Below are 25730 nucleotides of genomic sequence, written 5' to 3' on the forward strand. Positions count from 1 at the left end.
CACACTACAGCAGTGCACATTTACAGGATGTGCTACAGAGATTACTGGGCTACAGCTTCCCAGAGGTGTATTTCTAGGTGGATGACATCAACAGCCTTGCCAAATAGGTTCATAGGTTCATAGGTAGGTACTAGACTATCTGCCCGAAGGCATTTATAAGCCTAGCCGGAATGTGTTGGCTTTCGCTGCCGCCTTAGATTAGTTCCCTGTGCCTCTGTCCAGCAGAGCTATTGAAGTGATCCCTGGGGTAAACTTTCTGTTTCCCATCCACTTGTTAATGTTTCTCTTGAAGAGGGTTAGCGAGGAGCTCTGCCTAATGTAGATTGGAATCTTGTTCCAGAGCATGGGAAGTCTCTGGGACAGGAATCTATCCTTCCAGCGCATCCTATTTATTGTTGTGGTGAGGTTTAGATCCCTGGAGCGTGTGGCTCGAGGGGATATGGTTTTCTTTAGGTGGAGCATGTCCATCAATTCTGGATTGGGCATGGCCTTGTATGTCAGGCAGAGATCACCTCTGAGTAGGCGGTATGCAACTGAGTACAGCTGGAGTTTCTTCAGCCGAGCTGCATAGGGCATCTGCTTGAGGCCAATGATCCTCTTGGTGAGGTACTTCTGTGGTCTTTCCAGTTGTTGCAGGTGTTTTGTAAGTTACATCCCAAATGGGGCATTGCACCCTATTATGGGTCTGATGAGTGATGCTTAGGAGGCCCCAATGACCTCTTTTGATGTGGACGCAAACCCTTTTGTGATTAGGTGGGCCACATAGAAGGATTTTCTAACCACTTTGGCAATGTGATTATCAAAGGAGAGGTTACTATCTACATGGGTCCCCATATCCCTTATTACGTCTTCTGTATTTAGGGAGCTACCACCTATATGGTAGTTTGTGGGTACTTTGTTTTTTCCAAAGGGGATGACTATGCACTTTTTGGCATTTAGCTTAAGGCCATGGTTTTGACACCAGGTATCTGTCTCAGTGAGCCCCTTTTGGAGGATGTCTGTGTCAGCTGGAGAGTCAGTTATAGCCCCTAGTTTGCAGTTGTCTGTGAACTTGGTCAGCCATAGTCCTCCTGTGCTTGTCTGTACCTCTGAGAAGTATATGCCGAAGAGGAGGGGTCCTAGGACTGAGCCCTGGAGAACACCACTTGTAACCAGTTTAGAGTCAGACCTAGCTCCCGCAACTCTTACCATGTGGGTTTTGTCCGTGAGCCAGTTGGCAACCCATCTCGTGACATAGGGGTTTATGTTCAGGCTGATGAGCTTGTCTGTAATACCTGAGTGGAGAATGGTGTTGATGACCTTTGCGAGGTCTAGGTAGGCTGCGTGGACCACCTTTCAATCATCTTTAGCCTTGGTAACTGTTTCAAAGAAGTCCACCAGGTTTAGGAGGCATGATCTGCCCTTAACAAAGCCGAACTGGGTAGGGTCCTGTGTTTGGAGGTTCCCAGTGTGTCTGTAAATGAGAGCCATGATGATGATGCGCTCCATAGCTTTGCATACCAAGCTAGTCAGGCTTATAGGGCGATAGTTCCTGGGGTCCATTGTGGCTCCACCTTTGTGGAGCGGCATAACCATTGCTGTGTGCCACTCTGTGGGTATGTAGCCTGTGGAGAGGCTGAGTTTAAACAGTGTGTTTAGGGGAGGGGCTAGTTCATCTCTGAGTTCGTGTAGGACGCAGCCTGGGACACCGTCCGGTCCCATTGATGCTGTGTTTTTGGTGAGGGCTGTTTTAACCTGAGTGTCTGTGATTTCAGGGGCACTACATTCTTCTGGTATAGTTATGGGCCCCTTTGGGGGTGAGAAGGGGGTGAAGTTTGCACTGAACCTGTCTTCCAGGATGTTGGCTATATCAGTCGGTTCAGTGTATTTTGTGCCATTCTGCACTAACTCTGAGCAGATCTGAGAATTGCCGCTTAGATTCTTGACATAGCTAAAGAATGCCTTGTGATTAGCTTTGGAGTCCATGGCAATTTTTCGTTCAAAGCTAGCCTTGGATGATTTTATGAGGGAATGTAGTTTCTTGCTGATACTAATCAGGGATGTCTTCCATTTTTGGGATTTTACTCTTTTCTGTACTAGTTTCCTCCTTCTATGCTTGTTTATGGCAGGGGTCCACCAGACTGGTTTCATTTTCTTGGAGGAGTGAGTCTTGGTTTTGTTTGGGATAGCATGATCCATGCATTCTTGTAGGTGCCCATAGAGTGCATTAGTAAAGGATTTTGCAGCTTGGACACGTTATCCTTTAGCATGGGGGCTTTGAAATTTCCCACATCGGTTTTAAGTAACGTGAAGTTTGCTTTTGAAAAGTTTTTCATGATGGTTTCTTTGACCGGGGGTGGTGGCGGATTGTGGATATCCAGAGTGATTAGTTTATGGTCAGATCTAACCAGCGAGGGGTTGTCCTCCAGTGTGGAACACCGGTTACCCATGTTGGTGATGACCAGGTCCAATATGCTGTCACCTCTGGTGGGAGTTTTGACCAGTTGAGCCAGGATGTTTGAGTTTATAAATTCTAGGAAATGTTGGGCAAGGGAATTTGTACTTGAGTAGTTCTCCCAGTTAATGTTTGGGTAATTGAAATCACCTAATATCAGGGTGGTTGGTAGGATCTTTATGTTTCCCAGTGTTTCCAGGAATGCAGAGAGGGGGTCCTGGGACATGGTGGGTGATCTGTAGCAAGCTATAATTTGAATAGCAGTTTTGTCTGTTGTTAGTTGCATGTGGATGGTCTCTGAAGCATCGTGCTGTGCCACTAACCTGGAGGTGTGGGTATCCTTGATGAATATGGATACTACCCTACCTTTTGTATTTCAGTCCGGGTTTTGTGGCCGAAATGTATGGTATGAGTTGTAGCCTGGTAGTGCTGGGGTGATCTCTGGAGCCTTAAACTAGGTTTCTGTTATTGCACACATATATCGATTTTTTCCATACTGAGGAGTGCCTCGAGTGCGTGCATTTTGAGGTTTAGACTTCTGGCATTGAGTAGCATTACCATCAGTTTTTTGTTACTTGTGCTATTTACGGCAGTGGGTTAGTCTTTTGAGCCTTGCCTAAAAAAGGCACTATGGGGGTGGCAAGAGCCTTGGCCAGTATTTGAAAGCCTAAGGGTGACAGGTGCAAGCCGTCTCTAGCGAAGCAGCGTGGCTTGTCGAGCATGTCATTCCAGGCTGACAGACACTGGATCCCCTTTGAATGACACCAGAAGCTTAGCCAATTGTTGAAATTCATAATTTTTTTTCTATACCATGGTATCATTCTTGGTGAGGGCAGGATGCTACTCAGGGTCAGGGTCATACCGGCCTGGGCTACGTAATCAGACAGCTCCTCCATGTCTCTTTTCATGTAGTCCAAGGAGGTGCAGCTCAGGTCATTCACACCAACATGGACAATGACAGAGTCATATTTGTACCTGTTTTGGAGTGACCTGAGTGCTTGTATTATGTGGCGGATCCTGGCACCTGACAGGCAGATAACAGTAACCTTCTCTTTGTTCAGCCTAGTGAGTGGGACGTCAGTGTATCTAACATACTTGATCTCATCATCACGAACATGGGAGCACAATGTTCAACACCGGAAGTATACCCCTCACTGGTGAGATCAGATCACAAACTAATCTTGCTGGAGGTCCTCATCCCACCCCCACCTGAAATAAAAAAGACCACAGTAAAAAACTTCTCGAAAGCCGACTTCACACTTCTAAAGACTAGTGTGGTCTCCTTTAAGGCCCCCGAACCGGCGGAAAACAGTACTCAAGCCGCTGAATCACTTACAAATGCCTTCTACCAGCACCTGCAGGACTGCATGGATAAGGCAATCCCAAGCAAAACAAAGACTCTTTGTACCAAGGGCAAGCGTCCAGTCTGGTGGACCCCAGCCATAAACAAACTCTACAATAAAAGGAGGAAGCTACTACAAGATAGAGCAAAATCCTTAAAAGGTAAGACACCTTTGATCACTATAAGTAAAAAACTAAGAGCTCTCATAAAATCATCCAAAGCAAATTTTGAGAGAAAAATAGCTAAAGACTCAAAAGACAATCATAAGGCCTTCTTTAGCTATGTTAGAAACCTGGGAGGAAACTCCCAGATATGCTCAGAACTAGTTCAAAATGATGTGAAGATTACTGATCCTACAGACATTGCCAACATACTGGCTGACAGGTTCAGTGCAAACTCCCCCCCTCCCCCAAAAGGAAAGATATCTATACCAAATGGTTGCAGCCCCCCAAACATCTCAAACGCCCAAGTAAGAACTGCTCTCTCCAAAGCAAAAAACACAGCATCCATGGGACCTGATGGTGTCCCAGGCTGTGTGCTCCACGAACTCAACGAGGAATTAAACCCACAGCTAGGACAGCTGTTTAATCATAGTCTCACCTCTGGGTACGTACCCAGGGAGTGGCGCACTGCAACTGTGGTCCCACTTCACAAAGGCGGTGCCTCCACAGACCCTTGAAATTACCGGCCCATTAGCTTGACAAGCCTTATCTGCAAAGCCATGGAGAGGATCATAATGGACCTCATAAATAAACACATAGGGAATTTGCAGACTTTGGATCCAACCCAGTTTGGCTTTGTCAAAGGCAGATCATGCCTTTTAAACTTGGTTGACTTTTTCGAAACAGTCACCAAAGCCATTGATGAGGGAAAGGCAGTCCACACAGCCTACCTCGATCTGGCGAAGGCCTTCGATACAATACCCCACTCGGGTATCATTGAAAAACTCATCAGCTTAAATGTTAACCCATACATCACAAGATGGGTTGCAAACTGGCTGAGTGACAGAACCCACAGGGTCAGAATTGCTGGCGCCATGTCAGACTCAAAGCCTGTCACAAGTGGTGTCCCACAGGGCTCAGTCCTGGGCCCACTCTTGTTTGGCATCTACTTTTCCAAGTACAAGCAAACACAGGAGGGTTATGGCTGACAAAGTTTGCAGATGACTGCAAACTGGCCGTGAGTCGAAAACACATCTGACACAGATATCCTTCAGAAGGGTCTCACAGAAACGGATGACTGGTGCCAGGGCCATGGCCTAAAGTTAAATGCCAAAAATGCATAGTCATACCCTTCGGGAAAAACAAGGTTACCCCTAGCTACCATATAGGTGGTAATCCTCTGAGCACAGAAGAAGTTGTCAGGGACCTGGGGACCCAGGTTGACAGTAGCCTGTCATTCGACACCCATGTAGCTAAAGTAGTTAGGAAGACCTTCTACATTGCCCACCTTATCATGAAGGGATTCACATCTAGATCAAGGGAGGTCATAGTTTCCTATACTCATCACTCATCAGACCAATGATTGAGTACAATGCCCCATTCGGAATGTATCTGTCCCTACACTTGCAGCAGCTGGAGAGGCCACAAGTTTCTCACCAAAAGGATAAAGGGTCTCAAAAATCTGTCCTATGCTGCCCGACTGAAAGAACTCCAGCTCTATTCAGTCACTTACCGCTTGCTCAGAGGTGACCTTTGCCTGACATACAAGGCCATGTCAAACCCAGATTTGATGAATATGCTTCACCTCAAAAAATCTAGATCCGTCAGAGCCACAAGGGCGGGAGACTTAAACCTCGACACGGCTATTAATAGGATGTGCTGGAGGGATAGATTCATCACCCAAAGACTCCCTGTGCTGTGGAACAAAATCCCGGTATATGTGAGGCAGAGCACCTCGCTGGCCTTGTTCAAGAGAAATCTTGACCAATGGATGGGAGATCGCAGATATACTCCAGGGATTACCTCAGTGTCACTGCTAGACAGAGGCACAGCAAAATAATGGGTATAGTCCCCCATACTAAAGGGGTGGCGTAAGCCACAAAACTATGGGCTAGGCTTATAAATGCCCTCGGGCAGATAGCCTAGTATGAACCTATGAACCTATGAACCTATAGAGTCACATATTACTAGTGTGTTAGGTATGTTATTTTGCCTTAAGGGCTGTAATTGCATGGCACAATGGTTTTGTGAAGTATGTGTTTCATGGTTTGTGTTGGGGGGGTGGAGGTTGCTTGGATATCTGCTTTGGAGGTCTCTGTTGCTTTTGCAGATTTTTATTTAGAGCCTCCGAGTATGTTATCGTGTATTTATGTGAGTTTTTTGCCGGTGCTGGTTTCATGGGTCTATGTGAGACTGGTGCTGTGATGCAAGTAATTCCCTTCTCCTCTTGACTACCTGGTCTATTCTTGAGTTGCGAGAGCCTTGGCTGTATAATTGCATCTCTCGCATGTATTAGTGTTTGGTGGAAGGAGGAGAGGGTTGTCTGTGTACATGAGGCAATTGTAACATTGCCTCAAAATGCCCAGATTCACCAGTTGGACCAGAGAGTACACCTGAAACTACCCTTTGGACATGCATGGATAGGTATAGTGAACTGTTTTACTGATTGGCTGATAATGCCGAATAGAGAGCCTTGTCCTTCTCTACAGTATAGGGAGGTCTAGTGCTAAGGTTTATTAGTGCTTGCTATGAGTTTTGTGCAAGTGCTGGGATGAGAACTGAATGGTTTGAGTGCTTAAGCTGAAAGTTTGTCTAGTTCCAAGGGAAAAATGGGAGTAGACTTTGTGGAGCCAGGAATAGTTATACCCTAGCTAACTGGCGTTGCCCGGCATGCAAAACTGCACAAATGCGGGTTTTATAGCAGGGAAATGAAAGAGATAGAAATTAACTCAAAATGGCCAACAAACTACTAATGTCTGGGCTGAAACCACTCCTCCAGGGACAGATAGGCTGCTCAAAGTTCCCTCTCTCACAGTGAACAGAGAAACTTCCTTCTGTCCAAGTAAGGTATGGGCAAACACAGAAACTTGTAACAAAGCCCTGAATTCAGCACTAACCTGAAAACTGGACTATACTAGCTTAGAAAGGTGAGAAAACAAGTATTTATTTTCAGAAAATAAAGCAGATACAATAAAAAAACACTTTAAATGCACAGAAATGGCTATTATGCCTGAGTGTGTAGCCTACAATAGTTAAACAGGTAATTTAAACACAAAAAACAACTTTGTTAAAGTGCAGGCAGTAAAATAAGTACAATATGTAGCTGAAACAAGCTTTTTAAATCACAGAAACTGTAGAAAATGGGTGTTTAGGCAGAATTAGCTAAAGGCAGCAAGAAAATGCAGAAAAATGATACTTAATCACTCAAAAGTCTCTCTTTTGTCTCTCTGCTGCTGTAAAACTCTGCAGGGCACCAGGCAAGAGCTTGCTGAGCTGTATACTAGCGCAAAAACCTCGCAAATGCGGGTTTTATAGCAGGGAAATGAAAGAAAAATTAGCCCAAAATGGCCAATAAACTACTAATTTCTGGGCTGAAACCACTCCTCCAGGGACAGATAGGCTGCTCAAAGCTCCCTCTCTCACAGTGAACAGAAAAACTTCCTTCTGTCCAAGTAAGGTATGGGAAAACACAGAAACTTGTAACACAGCCCTGAATTCAACGCTAACCTAAAAACTAGACTATACTAGCTTAGAAAGGCGGGAAAACAAGTATATATATTTTTTTGTTTTTTTTTAGAAAATAAAGCAGATACAATCAAAAAACACTCTAAATGCACATAAATGGCTAACAAACTTGTGTGTGTAGCCTACAACAGTTAAGCAGGTAATTTAAATACAAAAATGACTTTGTTAAAGTGCAAGTAGTAAAATAAGTACAATATGTAGCTGAAACAAGCTTTTTAAATCACAGAAACTCTAGAAAATCGGCGTTTTAGGTGGAATTAGCTAAAGGCAGCAAGAAAATGCAGAAAAATGATACTTAATCACTCCAAAGTCTCTCTTTTGTCTCTCTGCTGCTGTAGAACTCTGCAGGGCACCAGGCAGGAGCTTGCTGAGCTGTATACTAGCACAAAAACCTCGCAAATATGGGTTTTATAGCAGGGAAATGAAAGAGATAGAAATTAGCCCAAAATGGCCAATAAACTACTTATTTCTGGGCTGAAACCACTCCTCCAGGGACAGATAGGCTGCTCAAAGCTCCCTCTCTCACAGTGAACACAGAAACTTCCTTCTATCCAAGTAAGGTATGGGCAAACACAGAAACTTGTAACACAGCCCTGAATTCAGCACTAACATGAAAACTGGACTATACTAGCTTAGTAAGGTGGGAAAACAAGTATTTTTTTTTCAGAAAATAAAGCAGATACAATCAAAAACACGTTAAATGCACAGAAATGGCTATCACCCTTGAGTGTGTAGCCTACAACAGTTAAAGAGGTAATTTAAACACAAAAGTGACTTTGTTAAAGTGCAGGCAGTAAAATAAGTACAATTTATTTATTTTTTTAAATTAAATTAATTTAAATTTCTAGAACTACGCAATAGAGTCAAAAAGCTAATAAAACAGGACAAATTCCAATACCACCAGTCTGCCCTAGACTCCTCCCAACACAGCCCCCAAAAATTCTGGTCCTCCATAAACTCCATCCTCCACCCAGGTAAAGTCAGTACCCTTCCTCCTAACATCCCTCACTCCTTAGAAAATATTGCTACCTCATTCAGCACACACTTCACACAAACCATACTATCGCTAGCTAAACAACACAACCCCCTCCCCTCCAACCCACACCTTCAACTAGTAATCTCCCCACTGCCTTCTCTTTTTCTCCTGTACCTACCTCCAACATAAAAAAACTCTTAACTAAACTTAAGCCCACCAAATTAGCAGCAGACAACCTCCCAAGTGAATACCTACAAATCGCAGCTGATGCTCTGGCCTACCCAGTATCCATCTTGATTAACCGATCTCTGTCAGAAAGTTACATTCCCACACTGTGGAAAGTATCAGATATAATTCCCCTCCACAAAGGCGGACCCTCTACAGAACTAACCAACTACCGCCCCATAGCTATTCTCTGTCCACTCTCCAAAATACTAGAGAGATGCATACACTCTCAGGTCTCAGATTACCTCCTTACTAACAACCTCCTTTCCAATACTCAGCATGGTTTCTGACCAAACCATAGCACCACCACTGCCTTACTCTCCTTTACTAACACTATCCTTCAGCATAAAAACAATGGCTATCTCTCCTCTGCTACTTTCCTAGACCTATCTAAAGCATTTGACATGGTCCCACACAAACAACTTATCTCTGTCCTCAATAACCTGTCCTTCTCACAATCAGTCACCAACTGGTTTCAGAGTTACCTGTCTGACCACCAACAATCCGTTGTATGGCAGAGTGACATATCTCTCCAACTACCTGTCTCCATAGGGGTTCCCCAAGGATCCATCCTTGGACTCCTACTCTTCTCTGTTTTCACCAATAATCTAACCTCTGCCACCAAACATGACACACTCATACAATACACAGATGACTCGACCATCATCTGCTCAGCCCAGTCCCTACCCAAACTGCAAAACGTCACACAGGAAGCCTTTTTCTCTGTTGGAACTTGGTTATCTGATGCCCAATTAATACTCAACCCAAACAAAACTAAACTATTCATCTTCCAACCCACCAAACATACTCAAAACAACTCTCACTTTAACATCACAGCAAAAGACAACACCACTATATACCCAACTGAACACACCAAATTGCTAGGAGTGGAAATAGACAATAAACTAAAATTTGACATTCACATATCCATGACCATAAAAAACGTCCACAAAAAACTAGGAGCGTTATACAGAAATAAGCAACTTCTCACCAAAGCAGCAAGGATTTCAATAGCAAATTCCCACCTTATCTCCACCCTACTTTATGCTTCTCCAATATATACCAACTTAAGGCAATGCGATCTAAACAAGCTAGAGACCTGCTACAACAAAATCGCCAAATTCGCCACAGGGGCATCCTACCGTAGTCACCACTGCCTCTCACTTGCTGAACTGGGCTGGCTTGAACTCCCTCAACTCCTTCAATGGTATCAACTCTCACTCGCCCACAAACTAGTAAACCATCCACTAAATGTCCCATCCCTCCAGAATCTACTCCAACCTTATCGCACCACCAGACCACTAAGATCCAGCAACTAAAATCACTTGCAGATCACTAAAGCCAATAACTCTGCTGGTGAAGCACTATTCTCTTGCACCATAGCGAAATTATGGAACTCCCTCCCACCCACAATTACCTCCGTACCATCATGCACCCACTTCAAAACTTTACTAAAAGCGCACCTAAAAACATGCTGGCTATGCCCTTGCAACTCCCACTCTAATATCACCCACCCCATCCAACCACTACCTTTCGTTCCACTCCACTAACTACCTTGATTATAGCAAGCTCAGATGCTCATAAGTCTAGTACTTATTATACAGCAGGAACTTCTTATTGTAGCATTTGTTAATGTCTGTTATATACTTCACAGATACAGATTCTAGCTGTCTACTGATGTACTATGTTCTTCATCTGTAAATATGTTGTAAGTAATTGCTATGTAAATTGTTAATCGCTATGTAATCCAATGTAACTACTGTCTGTTTATTTTAACTGTGGAGCTCTTCTCCCCAGGCCTCCGCTGAAAATGGACCTACGTCCAGTCGGACACTCCCGGTCAACAAATATAAATAAATAAATAAATAAATAAATAAGTACAATATGTAGTGAAACAAGCTTTTTAAGTCATAGAAACTCTAGAAAATTGGCGTTTTAGGCAGAATTAGCTAAGGCAGCAAGAAAATGCAGAAAAATGATACTTAATCACTCCAAAATCTCTCTTCTGTCTCTCTGCTGCTATAGAACTCTGCAGGGCATGAGACAGGAGCTTGCTGAGCTGTATACACAAAGATGAGCATTTGAATTGTAGGGAGTGTGACTACCGTAAAAAGCATTGCTTTCTATGCAGACAGACACACACACACAAACACACTTGCTATGTCTGGGATTAGAACAACTACTTAACTAATTTATCACACTACAGCAATATGCAGTTACAGTACGTGCTACAGAGATTACTGGGTTAAGCTTCCCAGAGGTGTATTTCTAGGTGGATGACATCAGCAGCTTTGCCAAAGATGAGCATTTGAATTGTAGGGAGTCTGACTACCTTAAATAGCATTGCTCTCTACACAGACACACACACTTGCCATGTCTGGGATTCAAACAGCTACTTAATGAATTTATCACACTACAGCAGTACACAGTTACAAGACACACTACAGAGATTACTGGGCTACAGCTTCCCGGAGGTGTATTTCTAGGTGGATGACATCAGCAGCCTTGCCAAAGTTGAGCATTTGAATTGTAGGGAGTGTGACTACCCTAAAAAGCATTGCTCTCTACAAAGACAGACAGACACACACACACACACACACACACACACACACACACACACACACACACGCACACACACACACACACACACACACACACACACACACAGTTACCATGTCTGGGAATTGAACTCCTACCTATTTTATCACACTACAGCAGTACGGAGTTATGGTACAGGCCACAGAGATTACTGGGCTGCAATTTTCCCAAGGGTGCATTTCACCGATTTGTCATAGTAGGGCTATGGGGAGGGCAGTGAGTGTGCATGGGCCATAACCCATTCATCTAGAGGTTGACATGCCATATGCGGGCACACACAGGGTCATATTTTACAGGTACATGTATACAGCTTCTAGATGACTACTTCCTTGTACAGTCATGTTTCATAGCTGGCACATGCACCAATAGTCTGTAATGCTGACATGTACTGGTGGCTAGTATCTGCAGTGTGTGACATCATCTGAACCTCATGTGTTTGGGGCCCTTTGGCTGTGTGTTGTGTGGGACAGGCCTGAATGGCTCCTTGTCACAGTCACCCTCTTCCACACATCTATGTACGCCTACCTTTGGCTTATTATAATATGTTGTCCTTACATATATGTCTGTATTCCTATCCACTGTGTGTGCAAGGCAGGCGTGGTGCATGCTGACGAGTGTCTGCACTAGCAACTGCAACTGCCAGATATGTCTGGTCCACTGGTGTTTGCAGACATGGGCTTCATGTGTTTAGGTGTGTGAGCATGCCCAGTATGACCTTTCAGTATGTTGTTGACTGACATTGCCTTCATTTCTACAAGTGTGTGAGCATGCCCAGTATAGCCTTCTGTATTTAATGTGTGGATCGAGTCCAGGTAGTTTGTACTGGAGTTCTGACCTTGCTGTTGTACACCGACAGGTGGCATGCTTTTTCTGCAGGGTATCCATCAAGCATTTGGCATTGACTGTTCCTACATTTCTGCATAGGATGGGGGGGGGGGTCAGCCAACTATTTCTACATTTCTACAAAGGATGGGGGGGGGCACACCTGACTGTATTTACATTACTACATGGGGGGCACATCTGTCTATTTCTACATTTCTACAAAGGATTGGGGGGCACACCTGACTGTTATTACATTCCTACGTAGGGTGGGGGGGGGCTCACCTGACTATATCTACATTTCTACACAGGGTTGGGGGGCACATCTGACTGTTATTACATTACTACGTAGAGTGGGGGGGGGCTCACCTGACTATTTCTACAGTTCTACAAAGGATGGGGGGCACACCTGACTGTTATTACATTACTACATGGGGGGCACACCTCTCTATTTCTGCAGTTCTACACAGGATTGGGGGGCACACCTGCCTCTGATTACATTACTATATAGGATGTGGGGGGCACACATGACATTTGTACACATTTGCTATGACTGTACTGGTATGTCAGGTACTCCATTTCATTCTTTATTGCTAAGTATCATACTGACTAGAGGCATATCAGTGTACTACAGATTGTGGCTTTGGTTGCCCTACATATTATTGTCTGACTTCCTGCCCTTCAGAACTAACATCCCACTGCCTGCCCTGCTGTAGTCTGTCTGTGTAGGCCTGGGGGGCTGTTAACTATAGCCATCATTTAGGGGGCATAGCACAGGCTCTGTTTGGGTTTGTCTACACCTGTCCTGCTGGCTGAAACTGTTGTTGGGTATGTGAACTGCCCTGACTGGCATATGTGGGTCATATGGACACACATGTCACTCAGCACATTTCCTACAGTGGGGTTTGTCACCCTGTGTAGTACTGGCTACTATGGTGACTCCAGTATGTGTTACAGATGTCATGGTGCCACTATGGGTGTCTGTTGTCTGCTGCCATAATATTCAGCCACCCAATTCCCTTGCATGCTCACATCCGTACCATAGACACAGGTAACGACACATTCTACTCCATTTGGCAATTGGTAGGTTGATTGACTTACCTTGAGGGTATGCCAAACTTGTGGATGGTGCTGGAGGGCTGCCTATGTCGGATGCACATAGCACACTCCCTATACATGGTTGAGCACAGGTAGTGTCATGTCTGGCATCCCTTTTACTGTATGTGCAAGTCAGAGAGAGGTGTCATTCCCTGGGTCTCTACGGTGTCAATGTATGTGCTATGCGTTGTCTCTTTGCCGTAGCCTCGGCATACTGGGCACGCCTCTTTCTGCCTACTGGAGCAGGCTCAGGTTGTTCCTCCTCTGAGTTACTCTGTGGCTGTGCAGGCCTTGGCATTGGTGGGGGGCTGTATGGCCCTGCCCCATGCTGTTCCTGCTGCAGTTGTTTCCGCAGGATCATATTGTGTAGCATAGCATATACCATAACAATTTGGGTACATGTAGCGGGTGAGTACTGCAAGGCTCCACAGGATGTGTCCAGACACCAGAACTGTGACCTGAGTATCCCAAACACATGCTCTGTTATAATTTTGGTCTGTGTGTTTGCCTCATTATTGGTGTTCTTGTTCAGGTGTGTGTGCATTTCTGATGGGTGTCATCAGCCACGGCTCCAGTGTGTAACCAGCATCCCCCACTAGGTGACCGTAGGGTATGTCCCCACTAGAAAATCTTTGGTACAGCTGCATCAGATGCCATATGTGGGAATCGTCATAGCTTCCAGGGCAACCAGCACACACATTCATTATAATGCACTGGGTATCACATAAGACCTAGCAGCTGATGGAGGGGATGCCCCTGCGGTTGATGTAGGCCCTACCCTGATCACTGGGTGGTGCTTTGATGCGCATGTGCGTGCAGTTTATAGAACCCACTACCTCAGGGTATTCTGCTATTTGGTGGAAGAGATGCATATTGCTGTTCAACACCTCACGGGTGTTGAGGAAATATATGTGCTCACTGGCATGTGCTGACATGGCATCCAAGAACTGGTGAAATACTCTGGATGCTGTTGCCTGTGTGATCCCCATAATATCCCCAGTTGAGCTTTGGGAGGTACCTGTGGCTAGTATTCCTAAGCCTACACGTACCTTGGTATCCACTGGGATGGGTTCACCTCGGTCAGTTTGGTGTGACAAGTGTGGCCGGCACAGCTCAACAATTTGCTGTAGGAGGTCTCTGTCCACCCTATAGCACTCCAGTGTCTCCAGCTCATGTAGCCCCTGGTAGGTTACCCTGGGTCTGTACAGTCTTCTCCATCTCTTCACTGTGGGTTGATCGGCAGCATTCACATCCTCACCACCCTCAGCCTGTTGCACATGTTGTTCTATGTTGCCTGCTTCAGCCCTTCTCATTTTGTAGGTTTGTTTGTTAAAATTTCCTCAATTGTGTACACTGGCGGTGTAGAGTGTGGGAAAAACCAGAGGAGAAGGTGTTTGCTTAGTTTATAGTAGTGCTCTGGGCTGGGCTGGTCTGCTGCCTGCGTAATTGACTGATTCTGATACATTTCACCTGCCAGCTAAGCTAGTTCTTCTTGATTACCTTCCTACTGCTGTTTTCCCTTTCCATTGCCTTCCTGTTTAAGCCCGGGGGCATGCTGCGCAAACAGAGTGCTCAAATGTGCACACTGCTGCTATTTCCTGGTTTAACTTCCTTTTTCTCCCTGTAAAACCCAGTGCATGGCACGCACACCCGCTTAGGCTTTGTAAAGAGTGCTAAGCAGGTTTAGACACACCCCCTAGCTTAGCTGTGCTAAGCTAGGAGCAAACCCGAGCCACAGGGCTCCAATCCGCTTACAGTATGCCTGACACACACACCCATGATGTCACCTAACGCCTAGGCTTGTGCCAAGCTATTCCTACTCTTACACTGTTGGGACCTGACTCACATGCTGGGGAAAACTGGGATTCACTATCCTTCCCCTCATTTGCATAGGATTGCCTACTAATGCATAGTTACATTGAGCCTCCCCTCTTAGCAACCACTACTCACTGGTCCGATTGTCTTCTCCCTGCCATTGACTTGCATGGCAGAATACTGATTTTAGTTAGACTGCTTATTTTAGGTTTATTTTATTATTCCCCCTGATCCTGTTTGTGTGTCTCTGCCCTATGCTTAAACAGCTAAAATTGGCTAAAAAAATGAAAGTTGATTTTTTTGTATTTTTTTTTGTTTGATATGCAGCCTTTATTTGGGGCTGTCACAGCTCCGTTTTGGATTTTTCAGAAGTGTACTCGGTTACTAACCAAGTACATTTCTGCAGATAGCACTAGTCTTGCATGGACTGTTGCAAAATCACCTTATTTGCATATATTTCTCCTGCAAATGGTGTGATTTGCATACCAGAGCTTAGTCCATGCAGGATTAGTGCTGGAGTGCTCGTGCACGCCCCTGCAGGCTGTTCCTGGATCGCACGGCAGACATATTGCCTGCTTGAACTCCTGCACTGATTTTGCACTCCGTGCAAGCTTTTGAGAATCCGGGGGTTTAAATATTTTGTGGGTCAGGCACATGATAGTTATTGTGGAGGGTGAGAAAAAATAAGGTTAACATGAGTCTACACTTTTTGTTTTACTAACTACTGAAGTGGAGTGACTCTTGCAGGTCCTTTTATCCATGACCTGGAAGTACAGACAGTAGTGTGACAACATTTGAAAGTGAATGCAACAATTTAAATATAGCACAAGTAATACTTCATATACATCATAAACAATACTATAGCTTCAGAAAATAAACCAGCACTGTCATTAAAAGAATAGTTAAAGGGGTTAGAACAGAGAAGCAGATGCAGCTATAATTTTGACTAAGGAATATTCTGAGGGCAGAGGTGAATGGTGAAGTTAGGAGAGCAGCAAGTCATTGTTCCCAATGGAAAGTTAACACAAAGGACTGGGAGAGATTTCAGAGAAAATCTAGATGAGTAAGTCTGCAACTTGTACTCATGAAGTACAAAGAGTGCACCAGAACTGGACAATAACTGAAAATTAAAAATATGAAAACAAGGATGCAAAGAATGAAGTTACTATAACAGTAGATTTATAATTGCTATGTTCCGATGAGAAAGATACACAGGTCTTTCAAGTGGGAGCAAAACGAAAAAAGAAGGAGAAATTTTTGTAGTGTTTGAAGTCCATGAGTGGCGGAAAAGCAAGCTGGGATTATTACGGGAAACTGGTATTCCTCTTATTCTGTAACAAAGTACATTTCTTCAGTCTTATGTCAGCTGAATGAATGCTACTTTTGTTTTAGGTAGCCGTATTGCCATATTGTATTTAGTTATGTGCCTTGGAAGAAGGTAATGTGAGATGACAGTTGATTGATCCAGCCAAAGTCTGAAGTAAGTGAACTGGTTAATATTTTCAACATGTAAAATGGAAAGAGAGGTAATATGCTTAGAAGGGGATTGACATATAATCTCAGCCCTGCTAGGTTTGAGTATGTGCTTTTTTTCGCTCAGTAAACCTCTTGGCTATCTCCCAAGCCACTGACCTCAACAAAACAGCATTGCATTTGTTTTCACAGAGGTTAATATTTAGGCAGCTTGGCGGAGAGGAGAATACAGTAAGAGTGTAGTTATGAGCAGGGAAATATTCTGTCAAGTTAGCACAGTGTAAGGCACATGTAAATCATAAAAATGGAATTAAACATTTATATGTTCATTGAGAGAGAGAGAGAGAGATTTTGAGAGGGCTAAATTACAAATGTTTTTGAGGTTCACTGCTAACACCACACTGGGATAGTAATCTTCTGCATTTAATTTTAAAAGGGGCAGTCACATTTGTATAGCTTCTTTACTTTTGAAGAACAGTTTTTTTAAATGTAATTTGTAAACATTATTAAATTACTACTGAGAATGGAAAATTGTTTTCACAGTGTCACCAGCTGTACTGTGCATAACGACTCTTTTTTGCTGAGACTTTAAGTACACAACTTTTCAGAAAGATAGATAAATTACAGTCAATTTATTTTGTTTAATAAAAAACAATAAAAGTGTTACCACAAAGAGGCTCAAAAACTGTGTCTCAAAAGAACTAATATCCAACTGCAGAAAATAAGGAGGCACCGTCACGGCTGTTATATCCAGGATAAAAATCTTTATTCCAGTGCACAAACACAAGCGCTTTCACCAAATAGGCGTCATCAGGTGTAACAATTAGCACAGACCTTTATAGCTCATGTAAAAAATCACATGACAACACTTAAAGACATATCCTATAAAAACTAAAAAATATATCTTTGAATACAGATTAAAAACATATACCATATATACAACAGCATTAAAAAACAAACCCACCTTACCATTTATTCAGGGTTTACCAAAGATACATAAGGATGGTCACAATCCACCTTTAAGACCGATCGTTTCAGGTAGACATTGGTGTGCTGAGCCCCTATCTATTTACATATTTACGTATTTGAGACCTAGTTTGATCAAATTACATCATGTACTGAGGGATACTGAGCACTTTTTGAGTGACTTGTATGGTTTTATCTCCAGTCATCAGAATAAGGAATTTTCCGCTCCCTGTCAAGGAGTAGAGTTACATATATATCAGAGAGCAACAGAGAGGCCGTAGTTGGAGTCGCAACAAAAGAAAATTAGAAGGTACTGTACATACGCAAAACAGCATAAAGAAAGCATTTATGAATGCCAAAAGGGATTAGTTTGGAATTTATCCAGCTTGTTGCTTACTGAATATGAACTTAAAGTTTTGTCTAAGGGACTTTTGTGTATACCAGTAAAAAGATCTGATTATACTGATGTGATTTTTGATGTTAAAATGTTTGTGCGTAATTTATCTTTGAAATTGTTGTTTAAAGACTCTGAGACTACTGATTGTGGCATGAGAAATGTATTTAGCAATCCCAGTACTTTTGTACCCAAGGTGAATTCGTTAGTGACAGATTTTAAGAAGCTTTGCATACAGTATATTTATAGTTTGACTATGCAACAGGACAGACGGAAACATCATTGTAATAGGCACAATTTGTCTAGGGAGGAGGCTAAAACGTTAAGAGATTTGGAAAACAACAATAGTATTGTTATAAGGCTGGCTGACAAGGGTGGACCGATTGTAATATTGGACAAAAAGTGGTATGATTGTAAAATGTTAGAAATGTTGAGTGATTCTAATTTTTATGAGAAGGTGTCTCTAACACAAGTTAATACTCTCATTTATAACGTGCAGATATCAGTGAAATGCATCTTTCAATTGAACTTGGCAGATGAGAAACTGTTTGAATATTTGTATGTTGACAAACCCACCTTACCATTTATTCAGGGTTTACCAAAGATACATAAGGATGGTCACAATCCACCTTTAAGACCAACCGTTTCAGGTAGACATTGGTGCACTGAGCCCCTATCTATTTACATAGAGAAGTATTTGAGACCTAGTTTGAACAAATTATATCATGTACTGAGGGATACTGAGCACTTTTTGAGTGACTTATATGGTTTTATCTCGAGTTATCAGATTAAGGAATTTTTACTTGTTACTATGGATCTAGTTTCATTGTTCACGGTAATATCTAACTGTGAAGGTATTAACAATACACTTTTGTTTTTGAGGGAATATTCAGAGTATAATGTGAAAGATGTTAATTTGTTGGCTAGATTATTGGAGATTGTTCTTGACCACAATCTGTTTGTTTTTGGTGACCAGGTATACAGGCAGTGCAATGGTGTGGCTATGGGCATGTCATGTGCCAATAGCTACGCCAATGCAGTTATGGTCATTTGGGAAGTAGAGCATCTCTTAAAAGGTCCACATAGAAACAACATTCTTTTTCTTAGAAGATTTGTGGATAACTTGTTTATTTTTTGGGATGGTGACGTTGGTACTTTTCAAGCTTTCATGGAATATGTGAACACCAGTACATGTTATTTGAAATTTACCAAGAAGTTTTCGTACACTGATAGGTTCATAGATTAGTACTAAGGTAACTGCCCTTGCGAGCCATATTAAGCAAGCCAATTATCCCGTGTGAGACTCAAACCCTGCACCTTGTGTTTGTAAGGCAAACACCTTAACCATTAGGCCATCCTCCCAACTGTTATTGACTTTCTAGATTTAACTGTTGCCAGGGATGGTGCGGGTGAAGTTTATACCAAGTTGCATAAGAAGGATTGTTATGTTAACCACCTTCTACATAGGGACAGCTTACATCCGTCTTATGTCTTCAAGAATGTGGTGTCTAATCAGGTTTATAGAGCCTCCAGACTTAATGCTAGAGAGGATTATTTTAAAGTAGAAGTTGACACAATTATAAGTAATTTGAAAGACAGAGGTTATGAAGATGAGCTCATTCTTAGTAATGTAGCTCAGGCTGTTGACAAGAGGCAACATCAAGCGAGGCCTTATTTTTCTTCTGGAAGTAGACCAAGAGGCAAAGGGAGAGATTGATATGATAGCAAAGGTTTACGTTTTAAAATAAAGTATGCTACCGATGTTAGTGAGTATACAGATATTATTAGAAGACACTGGAATGTGCTCACTACTGATGATGAGATAGCTAAACTGATAGATGTTGAACCTAGGTTTTTGTTCGAGAACAATAGGTCTTTGAAGCGCAGGTTATGTTACCTGAGGAATGTTATTAGTTCTGGGAACTGTCCAGGTGCTAGACCCTGTGGACACTGCAATTGGTGAGATTATATTGATACCAGTTCAGAGTTTTAGCACCCTGACTGCGGTAAGATTTATAATTTTAGAGTCAGTGCTACATGTGATACAGCACATCTTGTTTATTTAGCTCACTGGACACAATGTAGAATGTTTTATATAGGAAAAACAGATTGTTCCTTTAAGGAACGTATCAGGGAGCACGTTTTTAACATTAATAAGGGCAGGAGAGTTAATGCATTTGCTAAACACATGATGAATACTGACCCTACTCACAAATTTATGTTTTTAGTTATGTTAGGCTAGGGGATATATGCAATAAAACTGAAGATCTTGAATCTACCTGGATAGTCAGGTTAAGACGTGATGCTGGACATGGTCTTAATGAGTCCATACCCCTGAAACCCAAACTCAAGTTAAGACCTCTAAGGAGGTAGATAGTATTTATATTTTTATCTGGTTATATTTTTAAGATGAATGATTTTTTAATGCTGTTGTATATATGGTATATTTTTTAATCTGTATTCAAAGATATATTTTTTAGTTTTTATAGGCTATGTCTTTAAGTGTTGTCATGTTTTCACATGAGCTATAAAGGTGTGTGCTTCTTCTGTGCTAATTGTTACACCGGATGATGCCTATTTGGTGAAAGCGCTTGTGTTTGTGCACTGGAATACAGATTTTTATCCTGGATATATCAGCCGTGACTGTGCCTCCTTATTTTCTGCAGTTGGTTATTTTATTTAATATTTATATAATATTTGGTTGATTATTTAATATTTGTTAACCAGGGACGTGAACTACTTCAAGGACCTTTTTCAGTCATGACCTGGGGCAGAGTGGCCGGATTATGCAACTAAACCTGAAACAGAATGTAGAACTATTTACATAGTAGTTTACATTGACACTGGCAGTAACATAGTTATAGATACAGCAGAGTACTGCATTTCCACTTAAGAAAAGGTAATTTTGAATTTTCAGGTAGGTGGGTTTATTAACGGTAAAGCAGATTGCTTACAGTTTAATTCCAAAGAAGCACTTCAATGAATAATATAACAGCTGAATTAGTGTTAAGCCAGCAGGTGGGATAGATAATTGTTCCTTACCTTATAGGTGTGTTCTAGCCCTAGTATGCTGTTTTATCAGATAGTTTTTTAGGTGTAGTTCAAAGCTAGTAAGTTAGATAGTTTTTTAGGTGTAGTTCAAAGCTAGTAAGTTCATTAACCTGTTTTATTTCTTCTGCGAATTTGTTCCATCTGGAGGGTGCTTTTTATAGAGAAGGCTTTTTCAGTAGTTGTTAATTTGTAAGAGGGTCTAGCTAACTGAGTGTTGGCTGTATTTGTAGGAATATTATTACAATCTCTATTAAAAGAGTCTATCCTGTAAGGAGGGACCATATTCAGTATTAAGGAGCTTGTACGTTAGCGTGTTAAGCAGTGCTACACTTCCTGTTGACAATAGAAGCCAATTTACCTTTTTTATTGTAGCACTGTGCTACTCTCTATTGTTTGCTTGGTTGATGAAGTGAAGTATTTTAATCTTTTTGGTTTACAATAATGTGATATTAGCAGCTGAGTTTGCAACAATATGTGGCGGTCCTTATTCGATCATAGAGTACATTGAGTACATTTTAAGCAGCGAGTGAGGATATTGGATATTGCATAGGCTGCTTTAAGTTGCCCTAGAACTTTGTTACCCCAGGTTTCTACATGAAGAGTAAAAGAGAGAGAGAGGGAAGGATCTAAGACAATTCTTGAGTATCTTTGAGAGGTAGTTGTGAGCAAAATGTTAAAAAAGACATCAGTGAGAACAGGGAAATGGGCACATTTAATCCTTTCCGCTGTGTCATATGGCAAACAGCATGACCGTAGGCTTGCTGGCATTTGCAACATATTTGTTATTAGCTAACCAGTTCCAAAGTACTTGAAAATCAATAAGTAAATTGGTAGAAATATCATGAGTTGATTTCCCATGCCTGGTTACCACTATATACATTATTAGTCAAGTGTCGGGAGGTCCCAAGGGATACCGTTAATAAATAATGAGAATGCAGGTGGTGTCAGCACGGACTCTTATGATATTCTGCAGGAAGTTTCTCCATTTACCGATAGTCTTAAGTAACAGATATTGATCCATTGGATAGAAGTTGTAAAACCATTGTACAATCTCTGTGTGCTCCTTTAAAATTACATCGACTGTGCTTCTGTTTGTGTGGTGGTGCTTTTTATTAGTTGTTTTGTATTCCAATTGGTATTTAAACTGTTAATCAATTGTTCAGCATTAACTCTGATGAAGTCCATGGATTTTGTATGGAAACAATTAGTTATTGTTGTTTTTACGGTTTGGAATAAAGCGAGTGTTATCCAGTCAAGTGTGATTTGAGCTCTGGTTAACTGCTTAAAAGCTGCAAAATGAACTTACACATGTAAATAGCTAGTGCACAGAAAATGGGCTAAAACTAACTGCTGAAGAATGCAGTACTGTTACATTTAGCATAGAAGCCCTTTCCACAGTTTATAGTGTAAAAAATGTCATTCCAAAATGAAGATGTTGTGAGGCACTTTGGCACATGAGTATTTAACTCAATGTCATTTGATCCTCATGTTGGAATGAAGATCAGGAAATTCTTCTTTCTGGCATAGATGATCCAAAGGGTATTTACTCTAGATCCAAAGAAGTCCTTGCCCTCTATATTCAGCACTGATTAGGCCTGCCATGGAATACAATGCCCTCTTTAGGGTGTATCTTACTAAACATATGAAGTATACAGACAGGCCCCAAAGGTACCTGCCAAAGAAGTTCATGGCCGTAATGGACAGCGCTACCAAGAGTGGCTGGAGGCCTTGTCCCTGTATTCAGTGCCTTATGGACTCCTTAGCAGTAATCTGTGCCTTGACTTCTAGACCATTGTGGATCCAGCTGTGTAAGATCTCTTATTGCTCTGTAGATCAACAGTCTAGTGAGCACTTGATCCAGATATCTGAATTTCTTTCAGCCAAGAAACAAATCACCATAGAGAGACAGATTTGTCATGCAGTAACTATCTCTTCTCTAAAACAAACTACCTCAACAGCTGAAGCAATATGATTCACCAAGTTCCTTTAAGAAAGAATTAGACACTTAGATGGATATTCATAAATTCACCCTTGGTATGATTCGCCATTGGTCCTTCAAAAAGGAGGTTAAGTGCTAAGGCTGAGTACTGACAGGTGGTAAAAGTGCATGTGGACCAGTCATCTTGCACATGTTATGATTCTATGGTTGCACTATATGGAAGTGAAACAGTTACTGTGTAAAAAATAATTTGAGAAATACATTGATAGGAAAGATGGCAGAAGGAATGCTTCAAGTTTTGAAAAGGAAATTGTTAGAATATAAAAAAATTGAGAAAATGTATAAAATCAGGATCTAGGCACACAAGGTGAAGAGGATATATTTTCATAATAACAAGATAATTAAGATGAGAGATAAAACATAAAAGAAAATGGAATCATGGTTGACCTATAGCTTTGAAAACTGAAATAAATAAATTGGTCAGACAAATTCAGTGAGACAAGATCAGGAACATATTGAGGAAAATTAATAATATTAGAAAACAGTTTCATACATACATATATATATATATATATATGTATATATATATATATATATATATATATATATATACATATTTATATATATGTATGGCATGACTAAAGACAAAGAGTTAAACTGTGTAAAGATTCTAAAATGTTTTTCTCTTACACAACAGACTGTAGAAATAGTTTGAAAATCTCATGCAACAGTTTGGCTTCACAAAGGGTGAGGTAATTTGTGATAATAGCGTCCATCTAACTTAAAATACTGAAATTAAATCAGAGTACACTGCCAAAGTGCTAAGCAAAGTGGAGCCAGTAAAGTGCACAGAAGGAATGAAATTAGTATGAATGAGTTGAGAATACGTCAACTTGTAGTACCGTTATATCGGTTGTGGACTAGGTCATTTAAGTATCAGTACCAGACAGCAATTCCACCACAGTGTAAACATAAAATATAAGCATATAGAATTGCAAAATGCACATTTCTTTCATAATTGTTTCTACAGCTATTAATTGCTACTGTAAGCAATGTAATATGTTGATACTTTACATTCTGATTTTGATAATATATAGCTTACTCTCTCTGTGTTCCACTTTTTTCTTTTCTGTGAATTATTTCTCCCGGATACTACCTGCAGCTGGTTAGTTGTGATTACTGCACTACCATTAGAGTAACAGAGAAAGTTTTTTTTTATATAAATTATTGTCAAAATTGGACAGGTTAGGACATGAACCTCATATATCAGCATAAGTATGTTGAAAATAGGCATGTAACTACCTGTGACATGATATTCTATAATATTAATAACAGCTGTAAATGGAAAAGTGTAGTTTGTGTATACCTAACATGGGATTTTGACAGGGTCATCCATAAAACACTAATCAATAAATTAGAACAGTGAAGTATTAATGTAATACTAATAAAATAGAGAGGAGGAGGAGAGATGGATAGCTTATAGATAGGATATAGAAAGTATATACCATAACAGGATAGGTACAATTCTAGGTTACAATCAGGACGTTCCACAGGGCTCTGTACTGGGCCCATACTTTTTCCACCATCTGCATGCCCACCAGCTGACAATCACAGAAAGAGAAGGAGGTTTGGGGTGGTACTGTGGTCTGTGACTGGGTTAGGCATGAGAAGTGGAGTGGAGCAGCTGAAATATGTTCATTCTGTACACCAGAGAATTTTTTTTGTATGCCCTAACTGGGTGGAGCTAGTGACATCACCTGCTTCACCACAATGAACATCAGTTAGCTCTGCCCCTTCCCCCCAGTGCAATAGTTTCAATGGCAGTCTGCCTCATGATTTTGGCACTGAGGATGTTTCTTTATCACAGGCAAAAACCTTTTCCTTCCTTCCTTCCTCCCTCCCTTCCAGAGTGGGCAAACCAGTAAAGACACTCTTTCCTGCTCTTCCTTCACCTAACCTTCCTGTTACTGAGTCGTTAGTCGATCTTGGACCATGTAGGTCCTAGGCAGGGCTCCATGCCTATATGCCACAGAGCTGGAGCTGAGCCCATATGTGTTTATATTGCATCCTTTTTGTTTTTCATTCATCTGATGTGAAAATGACTTGAAAATGGGAAATCTGATTACATCCATTGTAGATATGGTATGTCTGTAAAACATCTAGACTAAATTGACCATTTGGGCCCAGGAGAAAAATATGTTGGTAAGTACATAAAAAAGTAAGCATAGAGCATAGAATTAAAAGAAAATATTTAATACAGCAGACAGTGATGGAAACTGTTGCTTCATTTAAGGACCTGGGTATATGGGTAGATTCAGCTTTGGGTTTTTTCTGATCATATCTACCAGTTGGATAATGATAGTTATAACACTAAGCTACATAATAAGATGGGAATCAGGAATGATAAAATCATTGTTTGTAATTTACATTAGATTCAAACTACAGTATGGAATAATATTGTGTAAAACGTACAAAAAATGTCTAGATTGGAAAGAAGACGGCCGAAATATATAAACTGAATCCATGGATGTGAAAGTTTATGTAATTATGAAATATTAAAATATCTGACCTTGTACAATGTTTCATATAGATATTTAAGAGGAGATCTTTTTTCAGTATATAGGGTTTTTTAAGGCAACTATGCCTGGGAATCCTTGTGGTAATCAAAGAGTAGCAGAGAAGCATTTGATAACTGCTGTAAGAGATTGTGCAGGATAAATGACGCTTGGCATAGACTACCAAATTATATTAAATTACCCTTTAGTTTAGTTAGTTTTAAAAACAGCTTTGGCGCTTATTATGGGATGACTGTTTTCATACATTCACAGACAAGAATGGCTTTATTGCCCGTGCCAAAGGTATTTGCATGTATGTAAGAAGCAAGGAAAAATAATTATAGAGTGCAGAGTGAATC

General features: G+C 41.4%; 2 protein-coding genes across 4 annotated transcripts in view; one reads left to right on the forward strand and one right to left on the reverse strand.

The window, feature by feature from the left end:
- Positions 1–17680, reverse strand: part of LOC122789441 (speriolin-like) — a 230874-nt gene extending 213194 nt beyond the window's left edge. The window contains exon 1 of the mRNA XM_044056900.1: positions 17436–17680. The gene's annotated coding sequence lies outside the window, so the exon portion shown is untranslated. The remainder of the gene's footprint in view (positions 1–17435) is intronic.
- Positions 1–25730, forward strand: part of ADAMTS14 (ADAM metallopeptidase with thrombospondin type 1 motif 14) — a 1616175-nt gene that overhangs the window by 797511 nt on the left and 792934 nt on the right. The window lies entirely within an intron of this gene.

This window comes from Protopterus annectens, chromosome 14.part0, assembly GCF_019279795.1.
Source record: "Protopterus annectens isolate FY-2018-M chromosome 14.part0, PAN1.0, whole genome shotgun sequence".
Taxonomy (NCBI): domain Eukaryota; kingdom Metazoa; phylum Chordata; order Ceratodontiformes; family Protopteridae; genus Protopterus; species Protopterus annectens.